Source organism: Emys orbicularis, chromosome 1 (assembly GCF_028017835.1).
Source record: "Emys orbicularis isolate rEmyOrb1 chromosome 1, rEmyOrb1.hap1, whole genome shotgun sequence".
Lineage (NCBI taxonomy): Eukaryota > Metazoa > Chordata > Testudines > Emydidae > Emys > Emys orbicularis.
Window position 1 is genome coordinate 16,008,221 of NC_088683.1, and position 24,831 is coordinate 16,033,051.

A 24,831-nucleotide genomic window follows, 5' to 3' on the forward strand; every position below is an offset into this window, starting at 1 on the left:
AGAGCGGCTACACGGGAGACCTTACAGTGGCATAGCTGCAGCAGTAGAGCTGTGCCGCTGTAGTGTAGACATAGCCTAAATCTGCTATGCTGTAGTTTGAACCTATTGCCTCTTTTCCAAGCTGAAAAGTCCCAAGCATTTAATCTCTTCTCATATGGAAACTGTTCCATACCCCTAATCATTTTTGTTGACCTTCCCTATACTTTTTCCTGTTCTAATATATCTTTTTTGAGATGGGGCAACCAGAACTGCACACAGTATTCAAGGTGTGGGTGTACCATGGATTTATATATTGGCATTATGATATTTGCTGTCTTATTATCTATCCCTTTCCTAATGGTTCCAAACATTCTGTTCACTTTTTTTAACTGTCCCTGTACATTGAGCAGATATTTTCCGAGAACTATCTACAATGACTCCAAGATCTCTTTCTTGAGTGGTAACAGTTAATTGAGATCAGATCATTTTATATGTATAGTTGGGATTATGTTTTCCAATGTGCATTACTTTGCATTATCCACATTGAATTTCATCTGCCATTTTGTTGCCCAGTCACCCAGTTTTCTGAGATCCCTTTGTAAATCTTCGCAGTCTGCTTTAGACTAGCTTGAGTAATTTTGTGTCATCTGCAAATTTTGCCACCTCATTGTTTAGCTTTTTTTTCCAGCTCACTTATGAATATGTTGAACAGCACTGGTCCAAGTACAGATTCCTGTGGATCACTACTATTTACTTCTCTCCATTCTGAAAACTGACCAGTTATTCCTACCTGTTGTTTCCTGTCTTTTAACCAATTACTGATCCATGAGAGGATCTTCCCTCTTATCCCATGACTGCTTACATTGATTAAATACTACATGTTAAGTACAAGTTACCACATGTTTAGCTAACCCATAGTAAAAACACACACTTTTTCCTAATGTGAACATAATGAAAGTGGCTTTTCTCTTTGTCAGAGAATTTATTTTCACGTTCATTCTGGTCTGAAAGCTTCCTTTTTTTAAAAAAGGAGGAGTGGCAGGAACTAGGTGTTTTTGTTTTGGTTACAGCATTTTAATTTTTTTTTTTTTTTTTTTTTTAAGAAACTAATCTTTTTAGATTAAACACAGCTGAATTTCAGGTCTCAAGGGGAAAAAGATCTTTCTCCATTCCCAATGTACCTTCTAATCAATTATTTTAAAAAGAAAAGAAAAAAAGAGGAAAACCCTTTGGGTGGAAAAACTTGGTACTTTTGAAAAGGCATTGGTAACAACTTTTAAATTTTCAAGAAGCCGAGCTTGAGAAACATTCATTGTGTATGTGATACTAATACATGTGAATGCAAGATACAAAGAATTTGTAAAGCTCTTGGGCCATATTTATGATGTGACTCAAAGCATAATACAGTCAAGTCCACTTAAGAACCCATTCAAAGGCAAATTCATTCACCCAAGGTTTTAACCAAGTTAAACTAGGTTTTAACCTAGTTTTTCCATCTTGAAAACACTCATCCTCACAAAATCCCTGGAAGAGAGAGAGTTTGTATTATCTCCATTTGGATGGAGAAACAAAATCAGAAATCAGCTGACTTTACCCAAGACCCCAGTCTCGCTGTCACAGTCAGGATAAGAATGGACTTCTTGGCTTGTGGGCCTGGGTTCAGGCCATTAGAACAGATGTGGGGTGGTGGAAATGGAGTCAGTGAGACCGAATGTCTGTGCTCAAACCAGAGATATAGTAAATATCTGGTGAGTTTCCACCTGACACCCATTCCTCTGCTCAGACCACTACACTAGTGGTTCCCATTGGATATTGACAGCAAATGGTTCCCTATTCGATGTCAATTGAAAATCAGTGACTTTCTGCTTCTCACCGCACTTACCATTGCATGCAGCACAGAAGTTGTCTACATTATTCAGTTAGCTGCACTATATATTTTAATGTTTTCAGCTACCTGGTCGGTTTGTAAAAGAATGATCTGTACAGGAACTGAACCCAGATTTCCTGAGTCCTACTCTGAGCCTTAACCCTAAGACCATTAAATGCCCATTCACTGAGTCAAAATTAAAATGAGTTGGTCAACACTTTGAGGACTGTATGGACTGTAAAGCATCCAGCTAACTTTGGGGACTGTAGAAATAATTAATTTTTATTACTCAGCTGCTTCATGAGTTATATGAGAACAGATGATTGTATTAAGGATAACTGGGACAAGTAATAGGGCATCTTCTTATTACTGTCCATGAATTGATGCTCCTCAACTATAGCCTGTTTTATAGTTAATGACTGGTATCTTCTCCATTTAGAGTCAGCACCATCAAATGTGTCTCTTCTAAAGAGACTTAACATATAACATGTATAGAGACAATGTACTGTAGTATGGTGGGCAATCTGCAGCCCGCGGGCCACACACGGTCCGTCAGGTTGCCCACCACTGTCAGTATAAGTATTTTGCTACCTGCATGAGATTTACTCAGCCAAACTGTAAAGCTAAACAGCTAGCTGGTTTCTATATTTACAAGAACCGAAGCAGTTAAATGATTCAGCTGCCTCCTAATGTGGTTTATATTTGAATTCTTGGGGGGTGGGGGAGAAGTTATTGCCATAACAAGGTCTACTGCTAAACTGAACATATGTTGCTCATAATGTCACTTTCTAAATCAATGAAATTATCATTATAGAACATGTCGACAAATTAGACATGTAAAGTGCAGGCTGTATGTGGGAGAGATGTAATTTGGCTCTATAAAAAGAAATTAAACAATAAAATATCAATGACAGATGTAGTTAGCTAAAGGTTTTGAGGTTTAAATACCAATTTGTGGGAAAAAAATTATGCAGATCCAATCAGGGTACAAGATAAAAATACCAGCTTTCATGCAACAAGATGATTAAGTATTTGGACCAGATGTTCGGAGACCTTAGCTGTGCCCTTTATTTAACTGGCAAGCAGGCTGGCAAGTTCTTAAATTTGTAAAATCCAGGTAATGGAGGTTAGCTCAGATGGAAGTAATAAAACAATCAAATATCAAGAGTCATTCATGTCTGTGCACTATAGACATTTTATAGATTTTAAACATATTTCCCTGCACACCAGCATTAGTTTTAAAGAAAAAAGGGGGAGGGGGTTTAAAAAAGAAACTTACTTTACATTGGAAAAAGGAAATGTTTCATTTTGTTTGCCAAAATGGGTCTAATCGTTGGATTAATTTAACATATTGTAGACGTTATCACAGGTTATCAGATTTTATAGCTCTCAGGTGTCAGCTAATATCTGTATGTCAGGATTACGGATTATATTCCAGGCTTGCAGTTGCTGTGGGTGACTGTGGTTAAATCCTTTAGGACAAAATTTTCAAATGGTCACAGGTCCACCAAGGACGGTCTTGTAGTTAAAGCCCTGGTTTGGCATTTGTAAGATATGGGTTCCGTTTCTAGCTCTTCCACAGACTCCGTGGGGCACTCGTTTAGTCTCTCGGTGCCTCAATTGCCCTTCCATAAAATGAGCCTCTAGTAGCAGCCGGCAGCTCTGTAGCCCATTTCTGCGGGGAAAAGGAAATTCTGCACACACAACGTTAATTTCTGCAAAATTCTGCCTTGCACAGTGGTGCAGAATTCTTCCAGGAATATTTAGGACACAAATAGCAGATTCTCATGCATGGACGTTTCAGAAAGATGTCTGGGTGCATGCAGGAGCGCCGCCAGCTTTTTTGCCGCCCTAGGCGGCGGAAGGTCCTGACCCCGAAATGCTGCCCCTGACAGAGGCAGCGGAAGGTCCCGCCCCCGAAATACCGCCGACGACTGGGGCAGCCGAAGATCCGACCGCCGCAGTTGCCACCCCCCAAATGTTAACACCCTAGGCGACCGCCTAGATCGCCTAATGGGTTGCGCCGGCCCTGGGTGCATGTAAGATGTTTTCACTCTAAAGGACAGGCGCTTGAAAATGGGCTGAGTTATGGAGGTGGCCTCCCTCAAGGACAGGCACCCACAGCTTATTTTCCAAATTGAGTGAGGCTGTCTTATTTGTGCACAAGTTAGCTATGGGTCAGTCAGGTGGAAGTCACTGGTGTAGATGGTCTCCTATCACTCTCTATTGACTACTGGGCCATGTCACTACAGTTCAAAAGAGGCAGTTGTAGAGGCATACTGGTGCATAAATTGCTTGTTTGCCAGCCTCTGTATCAAGGGCTCATTTACCTGCACATCTACCAATGTGATATATACCATCATGTGCCAGCAATGCCCCTCTGCCATGTACATTGGTCAAACCGGACAGTCTCTATGCAAAAGAATAAATGGACACAAATCTGACACCAGGAATCATAACATTCAAAAACCAGTAGGAGAACACTTCAGCCTCTCTGGTCACTCAGTAACAGACTTAAAAAGGTGGCAATTTTGCAACAGAAAAGCTTCAAAAACAGACTCCAACGAGAAACTGCTGAACTTGAATTAATATGCAAACTAGATACCATCAATTTAGGCTTAAATAGAGACTGGGAATGGCTGAGCCATTAAACACATTGACTCTATTTCCCCATGCTCAGTATGCTCACACCTTCTTGTCAAACTGTCTGAAATGGGCCATCTTGATTATCAATACAAAAAAATTTTCCCCCTGCTGTTAATAGCTCATCTTAATTAATTAGCCTCTTAGAGTTGGTAGGGCAACTCCCACCTTTTCATGTTCTCTGTATGTATATATCTCTCTCTCCTCACTATATGTTCCATTCTATGCATCTGAAGAAGTGGGCTGTAGCCCACGAATGCTTATGCTCAAATAAATGTGTTAGTCTCTAAGGTGCCACAAGTACTCCTGTTCTTTTTGCGGGTACAGACTAACGCGGCTGCTACTCTGATACCTCAATATGGCATCGCCTCTCCATTCAACAAATTGGGCTTCCTTTCAGGACCTAATCCCCTCCCAAGCTATTTAGACCACTGCTTCTGCCAACAGTTTTGACACCATTTAACCATAGAGCTGCAGCCGGTCCTGCTTTGTAGTGGTAGTTTTATATGCATGGAGCCATGCTGTATAGATTAATAATATCTATTTTTTTATACTTAGGTGACCGCAAGAGGTGTTTTCCATGTAGTGCCAAGCAGCCAGCCTTATTGGCACCCAAGCTTTCAAAATTGGCTGAACGGAGGAAGCTGCACCTCTGAATAGCATGTGTCCAATCTGCCAGCCCCACCGGGTGAATGAGGCAGCTGCAGGCAATTTAGAATCTTGGCTGTCCAGCATAAGTGACTGCCCTTGAGGGGAATAGCAGCCTGGTTTACTCAAAGGTGATAAATGCCTGTTTTCATTTGGTACCATGCACTCATACCAAACCTTGCAGCACCATCTGCTCTAGCATAGAAACATACAAGTCCTGTACCTGCCCTTCTCCCCCGTCTCCTAGTGACCTAGTCCTGAGCCCCTTCTCCCCGAACCCCTTTACGAAACGGAGGCACAGTTTGATTTCATGGTTCTGCTCCATAATATTTTTATTTTGCATATTGTCCCTGGGGTAGGGTCTGGACACAAGTTACTAACAATCTGTTGCTGCCCTGGGGTTAGCGACAGTGGAAGGAGAGCCCATCTCTGCCATTGCTGCACTAGCTGATTGATGCGGGCTCCCTCATTAGCGTCGATGCACAGGAAAGTTAGGAAACGTTTTGAAATAAGAGAGACGATGCAGGCTTTAAAATGGATGCAAACAGCAGGCTCTGTTGCTTAGTTTAACGAGTATGCCTCAGGCACCAATGGCCTGTCATGTATATTTCTCCTCATAAGGAGTGTCCTAATGCCACTGCTATGGAGAGCAGGGTCCCAAGTCTATGCAAAACTTTGTCCTGGATCCAATTTTCCTCCAATCTGATGTTGCCAGGATGATAAAACACTTTTCAATCTGCTCCTCTAATTTAGTCACAAGTTTCCAGTCCTTACTTACCAGGGTCAGAATGCTGGCAGGCAGGAGTTGTTTGAAGGGTTCCAGCCCAGCCTCTCGATAGGCATCCATGGCCCAGGCAGTATAGCAACTCACATGCAGAGGACAGAACAACTGGGACTTTTAGGGTGAGGTGCCTGTGGTTACCTGGTGTGATGGATATTCTCTTTTCAACCACTCCTGATTATGAGCATCACAAATCTGTCAAAATGATCAAAAAGCATATTTGGCCATATTTTAATTAACCCTGTGGCCACATCAAACTATTGCCTAGCTGAGAAATGTGTAATCCATGGATAGGAATTCAGGAAGAGAATGATTTGCCCATCCAGCCATCTCCTGCACATTCTAAAGCTTGTAACCATCTTCTAGTGCGTGAGCATGTCATTGTTCTACAGGATCAATAATCACCTAATTTCCTCCTCTCATTTTTTGAAGTAGCCCATCCCCTGGCACTCCTTGCACTAGTGCACAGGCAGTTGATGTGATGCCACTCTGAACTGCCGTTGCCTGGGGAAGGGTCAATATAGCTTAATGGCACACGCAAGCCACACTTCCACATTTAGAGCTACACGTGCAGGCAAGTCTGTGTGTGCAACCCGACTTTGGAAATGACCATTTATAGCTTACTTTTGAGCCCACCTAAGCTTGCATTGTTGAAAAGAGCAGAAATGTTATTTAACAGTTTTTCTCCAGACCGGCTTTAGGAGATAGATCCCAGGCTACGTGTGCCAGAGAGCATGCACCTCTGAGCTCCACTGCACGTGTATGTAATTCTTTGACATGTGGACTTCCGCATTTCTGTTACCATGCCCCCGCTCTGGGGATAATACTTGCAGTTCTTCACAGGAGGTGGAAAGATTTAATGAATGTTTGTAAAGCAAGAACAAATGAGTCTAAGCTGGCCATGAATAAATTTAGTTTGGAAACTAGAAGAAGGCTTCTAGCCATCAAAAGGAGAGAAGCTCTGGAGCAGCCTCCAAATAGAAGTAGGAATAGGGTGCAAACAACCCCACTAGTTTTAAGATGGCAGTTGATACATTTATGAAAAGGTTCAGATGGTTGGGTTGCCTGCAATACAGGAAGGGGAATAGACTTAGGACTAGAAGGGGCCTCCTGGGTCATTATGTCCTTCCTTCCTAAAATGCTTTGAGTTTCCTTGAGTCAAGGATACCATGAGCTGGATTCTGTTCCCCTTTCTCGTGATGAGTAATACCTTTAAAATGTCACTAAATCTGACAGAATCTGGTCCTAAATTAGCAAGTTATTATTTGCATTGGGGCAAAGGAATCTTTAAGGACCAGATTCTGATACCCTTACGCTATGGCAAAAAACCTAACTGGCTTCAAGACTGAACTTGGTAAGTTTATGGAGGGGATGGGATGGTGAGACGGCCTACAATGGCATGTATCTGATCTGCGACTGCTAGCAGTAAATATCTCCAGTGGCTGGTGATGGGACACTACATGGGGAGGGCTCTGCGTTATTACAGAAAATTCTTTACCAGGCATCTGGCTGGTGGGTCTTGCCCATATGCTCAGGGTCTGACTGATCACCATATTTGAGGTAGGGAAGGAATTTTCCCCCAGGTCAGATTGGCAGAGACCCTGGTGGGAGGGGTTCGCCTTCCTCTGCAGCATGGGGCACAGGTCACTTGCAGGTTTAAACTCTGTAACTTGAAGCCTTTAAATCATGATTGTAGGACTTCAGTAACTCAGCCAGAGGTTAGGGGTCTATTACAGGAGTGGATGGGAGAGGTTCTGTGGCCTGCAATGTGTAGGAGGTCAGATTAGATGATCATGATGGTCCCGTCTGATTTTAAAATCTATGAGTCTATGATTCCTCAAGTAGCCCCATTGACTATTGCAGAATAAAGTGCTACTTGCCATGGGTAAGAGTCCCAGAATGTAGCCTTAGATGTTTAAAGGCACTTGAATGTAACGACTACTTTCTTTTTAATGTTTCACATACCATTCATTCTCCTTTTAGTCCTCTGTTTTTGAAGTGACATGGATTTAGGGAGTGCTCATATCAACCTCTCATGGTTTCAAAAAGAGCTTAAAACATCTTTGCCTGTAGATTTTACATGCTATATGGAGAGTTCCCATAGAATTCCACTTGCATAACTGCATTTGATTTAATGTTATATTTTCCTTGTGCATGGGTCAAGCGTGCTATAAATCATGTCTGCAGAGTAATACCTGATTTCTGAGAGTCATTACTCTTTTTTAAAAAATTCTTCTGTCCTTTCATTTCTATCGCACTGCATTAAGTACACCAAATTACACTAAACTACATCATTACATTTGAATCAGGATAGCAAAACACCATAACCTGGGCTACCTGGAGGTCAATTGAGACCCCCTGCTTGCTGCTAGTTGCAATTTTGGAGAGTTCAACACATTTCTGTTTTTGTTTTAAATGGAGATATCCTGTCTCCTAGAACTGGAAGAGACCCTGAAAGGTCATTGAGTCCAGCCCCCTGCCTTCACTAGCAGGACCAAGTACTGATTTTGCCCTAGATCCCTAAGTGGCCCTCTCAAGGATTGAACTCACAACCCTGGGTTTAGTAGGCTAATGCGCAAACCACTGAGCTATCCCTCCCCCCTAGCATTGAGCTTGTGTTATTTTAAATTGTGTTTTCTTTTGTCTGGACACGATTAGAAATATATTCAATATTTTTCTAAGATACCTTTCAAAAAAGAAAAACCTGCTGATGTCTCACAGTAAACTTTGCAATCATCCATTTATCTGCAACAATCTATTCATCTGAACATTATCAAGAGCTCTGTTTTTAAGGACAGAATTGCTTTGCACATTGAACTGACGGAGAATGGGATCCGCCTACCCTACCCAGCTCCTGATTTTCTTTTCTTCTTTATTGTATGTGTTTCTAAGGTGCAATTTACCAAATTGTCTGGGCATCATTTAAGTAAGAGGAACCAAGATTTGTCAAAATCAGGCTCAGTGTTCTCATCTCCTAAAAAGCTCACACAAAACAGCCTTCGCAAAAGGACCATATCCGGCAGGTGACCGGCCAGGAAATTAATTGCCAGAGGGAATCTGATACTCAGGAGACAGCCTATGTAGAGAAATGTATGGCATCAAAAGGTGATAGGGGCAAAACTCAGGTTTTATTGGGAGCTAATCATCTATAGCTGAGGTCTCTCTTGCAAGATTGCCTTGCCCCTTTGAGTTTAAACCTGGCAATCAAAACCCAGGCCTATTGATCGCATCTGCCATACCATTTTTCACTAACAGAGAAGACATTCTGTAAACACAAATGAAGAACAGAATAATGCAACATTTCTCCAAAATAGAAATCTACTTCCATGTGACCTGAGGCCTGCTATACTGATTCATACTTTTTGCATTATAAATACAGACATAAGGAGCATTTGTACAGCTAGAGGTTTGGTAGTGAAGTCACCAATGGATGTGTGACATACCTTTTAGAATATGGACCAATGGCTTTTAATTTGAGCTAGTTAAAGATTTTTTTCTCAAAATGATTTGATGGATTTCTTTATAATGAAATGGACACATTCATAGTCCATGTTTTTTTCATCAAGAAATTAAGAGTTTTTGTTGGAAAAAACGAAAATGGGAAAGTTCATCCAAAACCTTGAAAAATATAAAATAAAAATTTTGACCAAAATATTTTCATTTTTGTCAACATTATTTTTAGAGAAAAGCAGAAATCATGTCCTGGGCTAGCTCTCTTTTTAATACACATTTTGCATATTACGTAGGATTTCCTCTTCTCCCTCTAAGTTGCTGTTGCAAAAGTAGATTATTGGCGTGGATCCAAAGAGCTGGTCTGAGTGGTACATCTTCCCTGGTCATGCCCCTGAATCCAAACACTGCAGACAACTATTCTGCAGTGAATAAGTCACCCCTTTCTTACTGTGCTCCGATTACACCTATTGCTGTATTTTTTGAGGGAGGGCATTTCAGTTTTGCAGCAGTCCCCAAGGCAGCTGTTAAGCTTGTTGCAACATCCTAGTGTGAACTCTCATGAATTGGAAGCAGTTGAACTCCACCATGATTCTCATATACCACAGCCCCTTGAGCAGTGTCATAGTTTAGAAAATACCGTACCCTCCTTGCCATGAAATTCTGTTCACTCAAGTAACTCAGAGCCTGTCCAAAAGCCTGAGCCAATGGGTGGGCTCTGCAGCATGTCTAACAAATGTTGGCAAATATCTTTCCACTTTTGTTACTACAGAAAGATAAATAAAATAAGTTTCACAAAGCTAACTCATTGTTGATCATCCTAATCAAACCCAGTTAATTCATTTTTCTATCTATACCATAGTACATGAGTATCTCGGGTACAGTAGATTGATTGGATTAGACTCATTGGGTTAACTCAGGCCTTGTCTACACTACTGGGGTAAGTCGACCTAAGTTACCCTATCCAGCTACGTGAATAACGTAGCTGGAGTCGACCTGGCTTAGGTCGACTTACTGCGGTGTCTACACCACGCTGCGTGGATGGGAGACGCTCTCCTGTCGACTTACCTTACTCTTATCATTCCAGTGGAGTACCGGAGTCGACCGGAGAGCGCTCTGCAATCGATTTAGCGGGTCTTCACTGCACCCGCTAAATCAACCCCCGCTGCATCGATCGCAGCAGCATTGATCCCCGGTAAGTGTAGACATGGCCTCGGTGATCTGACATCTGTCAGGGATATGAATCTATAAGGCCAAAACAACTTCCTTGGGATAGAAGGTAATCTGATATTTCTTTATGGTCTTTAATAAAATGGGTGTCTCTAAAGAAAACTAGCACATTGGCGTATCTCTGTACATTTTTCTCCTCCTTTTTGTCATGTAAATAAGAGGAGTTCTTCCCCTCCCCCCCTCAGGTAAATAATAAAATGTAGTCTCTTAAAAGATACTCATTTTCCATGCATTTTTATACGTCTTGTAAATTCAACATCTTCTGCTTCTTTTTTGATCATATTTGTAAATGTCATACTCCTTTAAAAAGCTGAAATTAAAAGGTTTTCAAGCAGAAAAAGTGAAAATCTGATAATGGCTTTTTAAAAATCTGTTTTGCCTTTTCTTCAGTCTTTAATTCCCATGAAACCAGAATGTTGAATCTATAATTTCCTGTTATGTGTTGACTATCTGAAGTCTTCATCCTTCTTGTGATATCTTAATATATAAGTGCTTGAAATGGAAATGATTATGGTGTTACAGACAGAAGATTCTCACTCTGATAGAGCAATTCCAAAAGCGTGTGAACTCATAAGAAACAGAGATCATATTTCTGGTCCCATTCTTGCAGAGACTTATGCACTTGCTTAACTTTTTAGGCACTCTGAGTAGTTCCATTGACTTCACTAGGACTACTCAAAAAGTTAAGCACATGTAATATGCTTCATATGCTGTGTGGCCTTATTGATTAAGTAAACTTTACACAAATATGTCACATGTGGCTGGCCCTATAAGAGCAATTGGGCCCAGTATCACTTGCGATGGATCAGCTAGCTCGCAGGTGAGACTGATCCGTTAGGGATCAGGTGATGATAAAAGCCATCAAGTGGCTCAGTTGTGGTGAAGAGGTACAGGAAACAGGTTGGTGGCTGTGGCAGGTCCTGAAGCAGGGTGTCTCCCAGGCAGATGGCTTGGAGACAGACCTGCAGATAGGAGGAAGAGACAACTGGCATGTTGAAGAAATGAAATCTGAGGCCCTGAGAAAAAGGGGCCTGATGCAGACTCTGGGTATGGTGTCACACCTTCCTGGGCTGAGGGGACAGGTCAGCAACCTGCAGGCCAGTATCCATCCCGCTTTTTTTTTTTACAGACACTGTCAATCAATTAATGCAACAAAATATAACTGCAGCAGGTAACTCAGCCTTCATCATGTTAAAACACGTCCAGAGCAGCTAATAGGGACAGATCCAAAAGCCACTGGCATCAATGGGCTTTGGTCAATTTCATAGTTTAGAACAGGGGTAGGCAACCTATGGCACATGTGCCAAAGACAGCACGCGAGCTGATTTTCAGTGGCACTCACACTGCCCGGGGCCTGGCCACTGGTCCGGGGGGCTCTGCATTTTAATTTAATTTTAAATGAAGCTTCTTAAACATTTTAAAAACCTTATTTACTTTACATGCAACAATAGTTTAGTTATATATTATAGACTTGTAGAAAGAGACCTTCTAAAAATGTTAAAATGTATGACTGGCACACGAAACCTTAAATTAGAGTGAATAAATGAAGACTCGGCACACCACTTCTGAAAGATTGCCGACCCCTGGTTTAGAAAATATCCTACTTTCCTTGCCATGAAATTCTGTTCACTTAAGTAACTCAGAGCCTGTCCAAAAGCCTGAGCCAATGGGTGGGCTCTGCAGCATGTCTAACAAATGTTGGCAAATATCTTTCCACTTTTGTTACTACAGAAAGATAAATAAAATAAATTTCACAAAGCTAACTCATTGATGATCATCTTAATCAAACCCACTTAATTCATTATTCTATCTATACCATAGTACATGAGTATCTCTGAATTTTTTAATGTAGCTCACAACATCACTGCAAGGTAGGGCAGTGCTATTTTCCCCATTTTAGAGGTGGGGAACTGAAGAAGAGAGAAGCTAAATGACTTGCCTGAGGTCACCAGGAAGCCTGTGGCAGAGTAGGGACCTGAACTCAGGTTTTCAGCTGGCTCCAGAAGCACTGAGCCAGCGTTCCTCTCTCTCATTGTCAAATCCTCGTGCGTAGGTGTTTGGCTGAATTGGGACCTAACACATTTGTTTTCAGCCAGTTTTATCTTAGTTCCTTTCCCAGAACTGCTTTATGTTGTTGACCTTCCAAAAGTCTTGTATATAAACAAAAGATGTCTTAAATATCACAGATTGCTCCCTGAGGAATATTCTTCATTGAAATATTCAGTCCAATTATAAATAGGCAAAGTTACTGAGCTCCCACCACTTCCCTGGTGAAGCTATTCCAGACTCCAATAGCTCTCACATAACAGTCAGCAAAATTTGCTTTTGTTTAATTTCATCCTATTACTCTCACAGCAGCTTGTTGTACCTAAAAATGTCATTTTCACCTGTACTGTCTTGTGATGCTTTATATAAATCACTTAACTTGCTCATATACATATCCTTGTCTGACCTTTTGGTCAAATGACATATGAATGGAAACATATGGCAGAGGTGATTTTTTTACATGTTTTACAATCAAGCTTGAGAGTTAATTCCATAAGCCTCCCATCTTACTCCCTTTTACTATTTCCTGTTTTAATTGTCTTAACATGGATAGCCAGAGCAAAGTATTAATCCTATCAGCTGTGCCTTTTAAATCTAAAAAAATCTTTGTCCAGATCAAATCAGCAGTCTTTTTTGTATCCTTCCTCCACAATTCTCTTTCTGGATTGTATCATGTAGTAAAAGCTTCTTATTGTTTAAAGATGAGTTGGAAAGGGAAAAAAATCCCTAAAAACTATTTTTTTTTATTTTTTTTAAAATAATGTATCTGATGATGTTAGGATTTTCAAACCCCTCTAGGAGATTTACCCATCCAGCTTTGATAAATTCCCATAATCTGAGTTTGCAAATGTATATCATAACAATCAGCTTCTCCTCTGTTTATCTGTGAAGACCTTTCCTCCTCCCTCCTTCCCCCTTTTCACCTTCAAGACATCACAGACACTTAAAATTGAGGATGGGCCTGGATCTGACCTTCCCATCTTCTCCCCGAACTGCTGGGAAATTTGGATCAAGATCTGAACTTTGTAAAATAAGATCCTCTCCCTATTTAAAGGGCTGGGAAAACTGGCTTAGATTTAAAAAAAAAAACTTATCTAAAGACAAAAAGGTAATCAAACCACCTTCCAGTTTCTACACTGTACAAGGCAATGCATGTTCCCCAAAACGGACTTAGCAGTGGAGAAGTCAGATGGAGTTTTTGTTGAGTCTGGATTCACTGAAGATGAAACCAAAAATGGGAAGCAGAAACTAGAGAGGAAGGCTGGTGTGGTGGTTAGCACACTAGACTGTGACTCACGCACTCTGGCCCATGGACTTTCAGTGTGACCTTGTGCATGTGGCTTTATTTCTCTGTGGCTCGGTTTTCCATCTTTAAAAAGGGGTTCATAATATTTTTCCCCAACCTGTATCTAATTTGTCTGTTTTATTGTAAGCTCTTTGAGGCCAGGATGAGATCTCTTACTACGTATATGTTCAGTGCCTGGCACAATGGAGCCCTGATCTCGACGGGGGTCTGGGGTTGCACTAATGAATACTAAAATGCAATCTCAAAATGTGGTTTCAGAAAGTATATACCATCTATTACTATTAGTATTTGTCTTGGGCACCCATTGCATTACATTTGTTGTCCCGTTTAGAATGGGACAGGATGAGATAGAGGGTCCAGGTGCCAGGGGTAGAAATGGGGAGAAGAAATGTCAGTAATAGGAAAACAAGACGGAACATATTGTTAGCTAAGCACACAAAGCTTTTTTCACTAGTTGCATCATTTTTCTTTAGTCCTTGTTCTCTCCCCAATCAGCCAATTGTGCAAGACTCGGTGCACCTCCCAGAACACCCTTAACTCCCACTGAAGACAATGGCACTCAGCACCTTGTAAGGTCAGGCAAAACAAAATGTGAATAGACACTGCTATAAAAATGGAGACTATAGCTATTGAATAGCAGAATTTGCCCGTATAAATATATATGTTGCTTTCAGATATAATTTTTACTATTGAATTTAGCTTTCACTCATTTTGGTGGCAATTTTCAATACCACTCTTTGTACCCTTTAATTATTGTCACCCTGTAATATTTGCTGTACCCAAAACATATATCAAAGTAAGAGTTTGTTTTCATGCAATAAAATAAATCCAATTTGTATGGAACCAAAATAAAAATGGGTAATGGTAGCATTAGTTGCTGTGCTCATCTGTTCATGACAGTTGTGTAATAGTTCCCGTGATAAAGTGAAAGAGCATGGCATTGTCACCTGCCTGTCTCTTCATCTATCATTAGGCTAGAATTGGTTAAAGAGTCACATCCCTTGATTGATGTAGTGGGATGCCTTTCAAAGTAGGTTGCTATGGGTGTAGATAGCGAAGTCCCACAGTCACTAAATCCCGTTTTATTTCAGTTCAGACTCCAAGTCTATAAAACTGCTACATCCCTTTGTTGAAGACTATGAGTTGACACTGACATCCACTGCACTGACACACATCACTTCTTAAGATAATTGTTGGAATTTCAGATGGATTTTCTGCAGTACCTAAAAATCCTTCAAGATTCTCTCTGCTCAGTATAGAGAGTGTGTGTGTGTGCGTGTGTGTGTGTGTGTGTGTGTGTGTGAAGAACACAACTGTTTTTGTTACAGTCATCACCAGACTTAAAGAATATTTGGGAGGTGAGCACTTAGGTATGCTGGCATTTGTTCTGTATATGCCCAAGGCTTGATCCAAGGCTCCCTGAAGTCAATAGGAGTCTTTCAGAATGTACCAGTCTTTATTTATTCATTTATTTTTAATAGAGCCACACAGGAGAGCCACTTAAATTTTGGGATAGGAACCTGTGCAGGCAGTGATGTTGTGTAATGCCTCAGAGACAGGCAGGTTGAAGGGCAGTCCCAATAAGTGGTCAGAGTTTGCGCAAGAAGTCCGATCACCAGGAGACCCAATCTCAGGCAAGGTACCACGAGGTGGCTGGCGGGTCGGGTGAGGCAGCAAGGCATGGTCAGGTAGGTGCAAGCAGCAAATAGCAGGCAATGACTTGTTGTTCAGACAAGGCCAGAAGGGAAGCAGGAAGTTTATATATATGGTCACCAGCCAATCAGGGCCAGGATCATGTGGCCAATCAAATAGTGCATCACAGAACTCTGGAAGTCAGCCCACCCAAGTCTGAAGTGGTATGATAACCAGAGCTGCTGCCTGAAAATCTAGCTGGTAAGGGTTTGAGACCAGTGTCCTGATGTGTTGGCATTGTGAAACCAGTATAAGCCATTCGTCATTCTTCATTTCCTGTAAAAGAATGTAATGTAGTTGTGACTGTTTACATTTTCATTATATCTGAATTTCAGAGGGGTCTAAATTTCTAGAGCCTAGTATGGAGAGAATAATTTCAATTATTTTACATTATCATTGTTTTAATTTATTTCTCTGTTCTGAAACGCTCTGATACCAATCAAGATTATAAGTCCTCACAATCAATTCGAACCTCTAACACAAAACACAGCATGTGTGTTTAAAAAAAAGAAAATAAAGTAAAACCAAGGTGGCATTGTGGGTAATGTTATGCTAATTGCCATAAAGGCAAGCTCAATAATGCTGACTTTTCAGCAATACCAATAGGTGTCCTTCCAGCTATTTGCATGACATTACACACAACTGGTGATTTTACTTTTACATTATAATTTGTTCTGTGCCACAATCATATTACAATACTTTTTCTAGAGCAAATTCTGTTAGAGATTCATTTGATTTCATAGAGCAAGGTGAAATCCAAGTGACGAGTATAAACCAATAGCCAGAAAAAGACTATTTAGTATTTCTTTTTATACTGAAGCTGCCTCTTATTGATATTTGTAGCTATTGTGTTTTTATTGAGTTTTCATTATACTACAGATCTTGATGTGGTAACAACTAAAAAAACACATGGAAAATTTCATATCATTGTACATGAAGTATTGTATAGAGAGGCATAAAGTATTAAGGGTCCTATGGTTTGATTCTGGAAATACTTACAGGAGTCATTTTAAGCTTGTAGTCCTATTAAATCCAATTGGCACTAACGGCATGCATGATTAGGCACCATTTAATAATGCAATAATTCTTTTTCAAATAGAGGCTTGTCTTTTTTTTTAAATCAATAAATACAGTAGCAAATGTTTTCCATTAGATTACAATCAATTAGAATCCACTATGAGAAAAGAAATACCTTCAGTTGTAAATATTGTATTTTAAAACCAACCCTCAGTGCTGTCTGACTAAACCAATGTTTAAGCAAACAAATATATTCAAAGATATACTTGATGTCATAACACTATTGCTCAGCCTAATTCAAAAGTCATCACATTGCAATAAACAATCCCCCCCCCATAAAAAGCCCAGAGAATATGAAACAAGACAGGATTGAACTGCATATAAATGAATAATAACCCAAGATATATTCAACTGTGAATCTCATATCAGTGAAGGAGATCAAGTTCCATGTTAAATATAAGAAGCATAAGACGGATGTTAAGAAAAATAATAATTGTGTGACCAAACAACAGGAAGTCTTTGACTCTACTGCACTATTTCAGTGTTGCCAACCCCAACTGTTCAAAATTCATGAATCAGGCACGCAAAGAATCATGAGGGGTTTTTTTAAATAATAAATTTGGATTCTTCTTATTTGCCTTCTAGTTTCTGAGCCTCTAGGGTGCGCTCGAGTCACATTTTCAAGCTCTGCTCCACAACCCTGACGGCTAGCAACTTCTTTTTTGTAAATGAAAGAAGAGATTCTCATATATTCACATGACTCCAGCAGCCTGGAGCTCTAAGAAAAACACCAACTATCCCGAGACTCACAATAAAATCACAAGAGTTGGCAACACTGCTATCCGTACTACAAGGGACGGCCAGGCTTAATTTTTAAAAAATTCAGTTGGTTTAGGCCAGGGGTCAGCAACGTTCGGCACGCGGCTCGCCAGGGTAAGCACCCTGGCGGGCCGGGCCAGTTTATTTACCTGCTGACGCGGCAGGTTCGGCCGATCGCGGCCCCCACTGGCTGCGGTTCACCGTCCCGGGCCAATGGGGGCGGCGAGAAGCGGCGCGGGCGAGCGATGTGCTGGCCGCGGCTTCTTGCCGCCCCCATTGGCCCGGGACGGCGAACCGCGGCCAGTGGGGGCCGCGATCGGCCAAACCTGCCGCGTCAGCAGGTAAATAAACTGGCCCGGCCCGCCAGGGTGCTTACCCTGGCGAGCCGCGTGCCGAACATTGCCGACCCCTGGTTTAGGCCATGATTCATGAAAGCATTTAAACATGTGCTTGACTTTAAGCACTTGCTTAAGTCTCATTTCCTTGAGCACATGCTTAAGTACATTGTTGAATACAGGTCTTAACTTCTTCCTGGTTCTTACGTTGTCTGCCTATCCATAAACATTAGGTTCTGGCTCTTTGGCTCAATGTTATATGGTTGAGAGACACTCTCATGACTGGGGACTGCAATGAATGGTCAGTACTGAACATGCCAGATGAAATTTGTATGCAGTGCAGCAGCCTGATCAGTAGAGGCAAGGAGAGATTACATTGCCCACTGCTTGGTTTAATTGGTGTTAAGTAGATCTATTATGTCTGTGTGCCCCATAGACTAGCTGTTTATTTTGATTAATGTACACAACGCTATGAGTGAGGGTTTGTTTTGTTCTGTGGTGGTTTTGTGTGTGTGTGTGTGTGTAGGGGCATGTAATGAAATAAATGAACAACAGGAAAGTGTTATGTTAAACTAAATTTTCCATAGTGACTAGTTCATTTTAGGTGGCCCCAGGGTGGGGTAGCCAATTTCAGCCTTCTTAAAGGGGTCTGCTTTTCAGAGTAGGTCCCAATCAGCGCGTTCTGAAAATCAGGCACTTTTCAAGGTATCTCCAGTTGAGCCCCCAAGAACTGAGGCACCCCCAAATAGCGTGACCAGATGTCCTGATTTTATAGGGACAGTCCCGATATATGGGGCTTTTTCTTATATAGGTCCCTATTACCCCCCAATCCCATCCCGATTTTTCACACTTTCTATCTGGTCACCCTACCCCCAAATCATCAGTCACTTTTGAAAATTGAGGTTACTGTATTAATGTTTCTAAATCTAGCCTCTGCCCACCCCCACCACCTCAGTGACTGGGCTTTGAGAGGATGCAGGACTGAGAAGAGTCACAATGCAGTTATTTTCTGCAGTTAAAAGAAATGGTTTCAAAATAAGATGTGGAAATAAGATGTGGAAAAGTGAACTGAGAAGAGGCCTTCTGTCTTGGTTATAAATAGATATTATTTAAAACGGGATGAAGGGTTATTGAACTAGAAGGAGATAGGAACCTTATTTTTATGGTTCACTTGCTTTGTACTTCCCCGTCCATCTGTATTCATCTGTTGTTTCTTGTCTTATGCTTAGATTGGAAGCACTCTGGGGCAGGTACTGTCTTTGTTCTGTTTGTAAGCACCTAGTGTAGTGGGGTCCATAACTAGGACTCCTAGGAGCTACAGTAAAATAACTAATTCATAATAATAATTTTCAGTGAGAAACAGAAGGTTGGCGCATTAGCCGGAGATCAGAGGACAAAGCAGATGTATTGAAGGAGCTACAATCAAGTCAGTGGCATGTGATGTAGTCTGTTACACAGAGCAGTCATTTTCTTGAGGTATAAAGCTACTGTTACTCTGTTTTGACTGGGTCATAGGGAGAGGGGGATGTCTCTACTGGAGGATGAGGGACAGATTAACTTTAGTTGAGGGGGAAAATGAGAATCAGGACAAACCTTTTCTAAACAAAACTTGAAAAGCTATCCAGGTCTCGTAAAGTTCTCCCTCTCCCCAGTAGTTTCTCTCCTTCCTGTAGCTCACCAATAGGATGGCCTTTCCAATGTACCTTACCCTTACCTAGGGTGACCAGATGTCCCGATTTTATAGGGACAGTCCCAATTTTTGGGTCTTTTTCTTGTCATCCACCTATATAGGCTCCTATAACCCCCCACCCCCTGTCCTGATTTTTCACACTTGCTGTCTGGTCACCCTACAGAGCATGGTAAGTCTTTGAATGAGGAAGAATTCGAATTTAGCTTGCTGTAGAGCACAGCTCCTTGGAGTTCAGTGTGAGAGAATGCAAAAGTACAATGTACGGGTGAGCTGCTACTGGGTCCCCACAACAGATAGTGAAGCAACTATTTAACGTAGTTTCCAATCTACCTATATGTAGGCTCTCTGAACTTTGGAATACAAGTGCCAAACTTCAAATTTCATGAGGTCACTGGCTTGGGGGAAGCTTTTGTGTATTTTAGAACTTGAGGAAAGGAAGAATCTATTCTGAGGCTTTATTTTGAGCTTTGTAAAAATATGCATATACTTACAATACATTATAACAAAAGTGTAGAATCTGCAAATATCAACTCCCTGAACTCCTCTGAAAACACTGCTCAATTCATCCCATGCTGTCACCCTCTGCAGGGTAAAAAAAAGCTGAGAAAATCCCACAGGCTTCATAGTGTCCTGAAAGTCAGCAAACTTGGGCTGTGCTGAGGCATTCAACAGGAGATTGAGTTCCAGAGTCAAAGTCCCTCCACCAAGAGCAACTGCCCTTTCTCTGTAGCCAAAAAGACCAAGCTCTGATTCTACCAAGTATTTAGCCTGTGCTTCGTGGTGGTCAGCTCTGCTTTATTTTGTGTCCTATTCCAACTGGCTATGCACAAGGAGAATTTTGCTGTGCCGTGCCCCCGAGTCTCTGTCTGAGAAGCTCAGCCCTTAAAGGCACAGTCCTCAATACCACATGCCTAATTCTAAGCATGTGAGTAGTACCATTGCTTAAAGTTACACATGCTTAAAAACCTTGATGAACAGGGGGCTGTTAGCAGAAACTCCTCATCTGATCTTAGCTCCTGCACTGATACATAGGGAGAGTAGTGTGTAAATCAGAGAGGACCCATATGGAGCCTTCTAGAATCAAATCAACCCTTTGAAATGTGCTGTGGGTCTATTGGAGGCTGGGGGCTTTTATTGAAGGTCATGAGAACAGGAGCTGAGTGCTCTTGAAAAATCAGGGAGAGGAAAGGGGAGATTAACTCAAAGTTGCAATAACCGCTCATAAGCACTCAAATTTTCGCTTATCCCAACGAAAACTGAACCTCTGAACCTTTCAAGGTTAACATGTCACTGCTTATAACGTAATTAAGAGATAATGTCAATGGAATGGAACATTGTCCCAGGATAGTAGTTTCCCGATACTAAGTAAATGCTGAGCCAAAGCCAAGATATTTATTTTCAAAGTGGAAGATATTTATCCTATAAACATGTTCTGTTCCAGAGACTTTATTTCTATTACACCAAATTACTAATGAGGTGGACACTGTCTGATGCATATGGATAAACTAATAACACTTTTTCTATGTCCTACTATTAACGATCTGGATTCTTATTGGATTAGAGAACAGATTAGTTCAGCCTTTCAGCCAATCTGAAAACCAGCGGATTCACACCATTGTGTTTTCTAAAATGTGCCCTACTTCAGTGGCGCACAAACTTTAACAGATGGAGAGCTACATTGTCATTAAATGGAGCTACACAGCTATCCCATAATTGTCTTGCAAGTCTGACATCCGCAACTTGGAACTGCATTGAGATGTGAAAACAACACAGGCTGAGATTTTGAAAGCCACTTGGGAGATTGAACAGGCTTCCTTTTCAGCTTCTGGAAACCCTGGATGGTAAGCCCTCTTTGTGAATTAAGCAGCATACATAGTCTACCAGGGTTCCTCTACCAAGGGTCTGTATTACTTATATTCCAGGTACACCACAACATAGCAGCAGTTATATAGAGCACTCCTTCCTGCTCTCTGGCTCAGCCTTTTATACTGCTTTGCTTTCTTCTCAGAACTAATGAGCTAATTACTTCATTAACTCAGGCTCCCTTCTGCTGCAAGTGCGCCCTTCTACCCTTCCAAACCCAAATAACCTAGGTCCCTCCTAGTTTAATTACGCTGACTTCCCTGGGTATTCTAAGGGTATGTCTACACTATGAGAGTAGTTCGATTTTACTTAAATCGAATATGTGGAATCGATATTACAAAGTCGAACGTGTGTGTCCACACTAAGGACAGTAATTCGACTTTGTGAGTCCACACTAACGGGGCAAGCGTGGACATTGGAAGCGGTGCACTGTGGGCAGCTATCCCACAGTTCCCGCAGTCCCCGCTGCCCATTGGAATTCTGGGTCGAGCCGCCAATGCCTTCTGGGTAAAAAAATGTGTTGAGGGTGCTTTTGGGTAACTGTCGTCATCCAACCGTCACTACCGCCCTCCCTCCCTGAAAGCGCCGGCGGGAAATCAGTTTGCACACTTTTCTGGTCAGTGACAGTGCGGACGCCACAGCACTGCGAGCATGGAGCCCGCTGCGACCATCGCTGCAGTTATGGCTGTTGTCAACACCTCGCACCTTATCATCCACCTTTCCCAGAGGCAGATGCTGAGAAATCAGGCGAGGAAGCTACGGCAGCGCGGTGAGGACCTGAAGTCTGAGAGTGGCACAGACCTGTCACAAAGCACGGGACCCCGCGCCGAGGACATCTTGGTGGCAATGGGTCATGTGGATGTTGTGGAACGGCGATTCTGGGCCCGGGAAACAAGCACGGACTGGTGGGACCGCATAGTGCTGCAGGTCTGGGATGAATCCCAGTGGCTGCGAAACTTTCGCATGCGGAAGGGGACTTTCCTTGAACTTTGTGAGTTGCTGTCCCCTGCCCTGAAGTGCAATGACACCCGGATGGGAGCAGCCCTGAGTGTCCAGAAGCGAGTGGCCATAGCCCTCTGGAAGCTTGCAACGCCGGACAGCTACCGGTCAGTCGCAAACCACTTTGGCGTGGGCAAATCTACCGTGGGGGTTGTTGTGATGCAAGTAGCCAACGCAATCGTTGAGCTACTGCTCTCAAAGGTAGTGACCCTGGGAAACGCGCAGGTCATCATAGATGGCTTCGCCGCGATGGGATTCCCAAACTGCGGTGGGGCTATAGATGGAACTCACATCCCTATCCTGGGACCGGACCACCAGGCCAGGCAGTACATTAACCGAAAGGGCTACTTTTCAATGGTGCTGCAATCACTGGTGGACCATAGGGGACGTTTTACCAACATCAACGTCGGATGGCCGGGCAAGGTTCATGACGCTCGTGTTTTCAGGAACTCTGGTCTGTTTAGACGGCTGCAGGAAGGTATTTACTTCCCGGACCACAAAATAACTCTTGGGGATGTGGAGATGCCTATAGTCATCCTCGGGGACCCAGCCTACCCGCTAATGCCCTGGCTCATGAAGCCCTATACTGGCGCCCTGGACACTGAAAAAGAACTCTTCAACTACCGGCTGAGCAAGTGCAGAATGGTGGTGGAGTGTGCTTTTGGCCGTCTCAAGGGGAGATGGAGAACCTTACTGACTCGCTGTGATCTCAGCGAAACCAATATCCCCATTGTTATTGCAGCTTGCTGTGTGTTCCACAATCTCTGTGAGAGCAAGGGGGAGACCTTTATGGCGGGGTGGGAGGTTGAGGCAAATAGCCTGGCTGCTGATTACGCCCAGCCAGACAGCCGGGCGATTAGAAGAGCCCAGCGGGACGCGCTGTGCATCCGGGAGGCTTTGAAAGCTAGGCTCCTGAGTGAGCAGGGTAACCTGTGACTATTAAGTTTGTGTACAGAGAAGCTGAACCTGACCCCGTTTCTTTACCAAGTAAATATTCACTATCCTCTCCAGTTACATACCCTGTTCCCCCCCTTCCAACACACGTTTAAAAATAAAATCACTTGAATTTTGTTAATGAACACTGTTTTCTTTATTACTGTTTTCTCGGGAAAGTGTTGAACCTGGGACGCAGACTGTGGGGGGGAGCGGGTGTACTGTACTGATGCAAAGGACGCTTCTAAACTCCAGCAATGACAGGCTCCGCAGTGGTGGACTGGTTATTTCAACGGAGCCTGCCACCCCTCCTGTTCGGGACTCTGTGTGTGGGGGCTATGTGACTTTGTGGCAGGGGGAGGACGGTTACAGATCCCCTGCTGCGTGGCTGCATAAGATCTCTAACCGCCCTCCCCCGCCACAAAGTCACATCCCCCCACACACACACACACAGAACATGAAAACCACCTCCCAGACTGACCAGGGTAACTAGTGACTGCAATGTGTGTGTGCCCTGCTGCTGAACCTGCCCCCGCCTCTGTACCCTGGTAAAGGTGACTGTCCTGTCCAATTACCAACCCCCTTCCTCCCCTTCAGACAGACTCTCCTGTAAAAGAACATGATGGAAACAGTAATTAACAGAAACGTCTTTTTTATTAGCAACTACACATGAAACTGGGGGATGAAACTTGGATGGGGGCTTGGGTGAGGCAGGAAGGAAAGGACTTATCAAATTTTGGGGAATGAGAGCCTTCTGGTACTTGAGCAGTCTGCAGGGGTGGAGTGAGAGTTTTCACGGACTCTGCCGCCCCTCCTTCTTGGGACTTTGGGTGAGGGGGGTATGGGACTTGGTGGCGGGGGAGGGCGGTTAGAGAGAGACTGCAGCGGGGCTCTGTCCTCCTGCCTCCGGTCCTGCAGAACATCCACAAGGCGCCGGAGCGTGTCCGTTTGCTCCCTCATTAGTCCAAGCAGCGTTTGAGTTGCCTGCTGGTCTTCCTGCCGCCACCTCTCCTCCCGTTCCATGTGTGATTGGTGCATTTGGGACAAGTTCTCCCTCCACTGGGTCTGCTGGGCTGCCTGGGCTCGGGAGCAGCCCATAAGTTCCGAGAACATGTTCTCCCGTGTCCTCTTCTTCCTACGCCTCATCTGCGCTAGCCTCTGGGAGTGTGATGCCAGGCTAGGTCTGGAGACAGTCGCAGCTGTGGGATGGGAAAAAGGGAGTGAATTCCTCAGAAAGATAAATTTAGTTGTGAACAAAGAACATAGTCTTTCTCTGTGAACAAGACCATGCACAGCACCTATCACATGCGCACTCAGGACAAGGTCGAATTTTCGGCCTTCGCATTCAGTGCCTGGGGTCTTGCAGTGCAGATCAGAGAAGCGGGGCAGGACAGCGGAATTTGTGTAGCAGGCAGACATGGTAAGCCGTAGACTTGTGGCTGCTTAAAACTTTAATAATAGCACTGGCCTCCTTTCACATTGAAAGCAATGCCAGTCTCTGCTGCCAGCAATCCGGCAAGCATGAACTCTGCC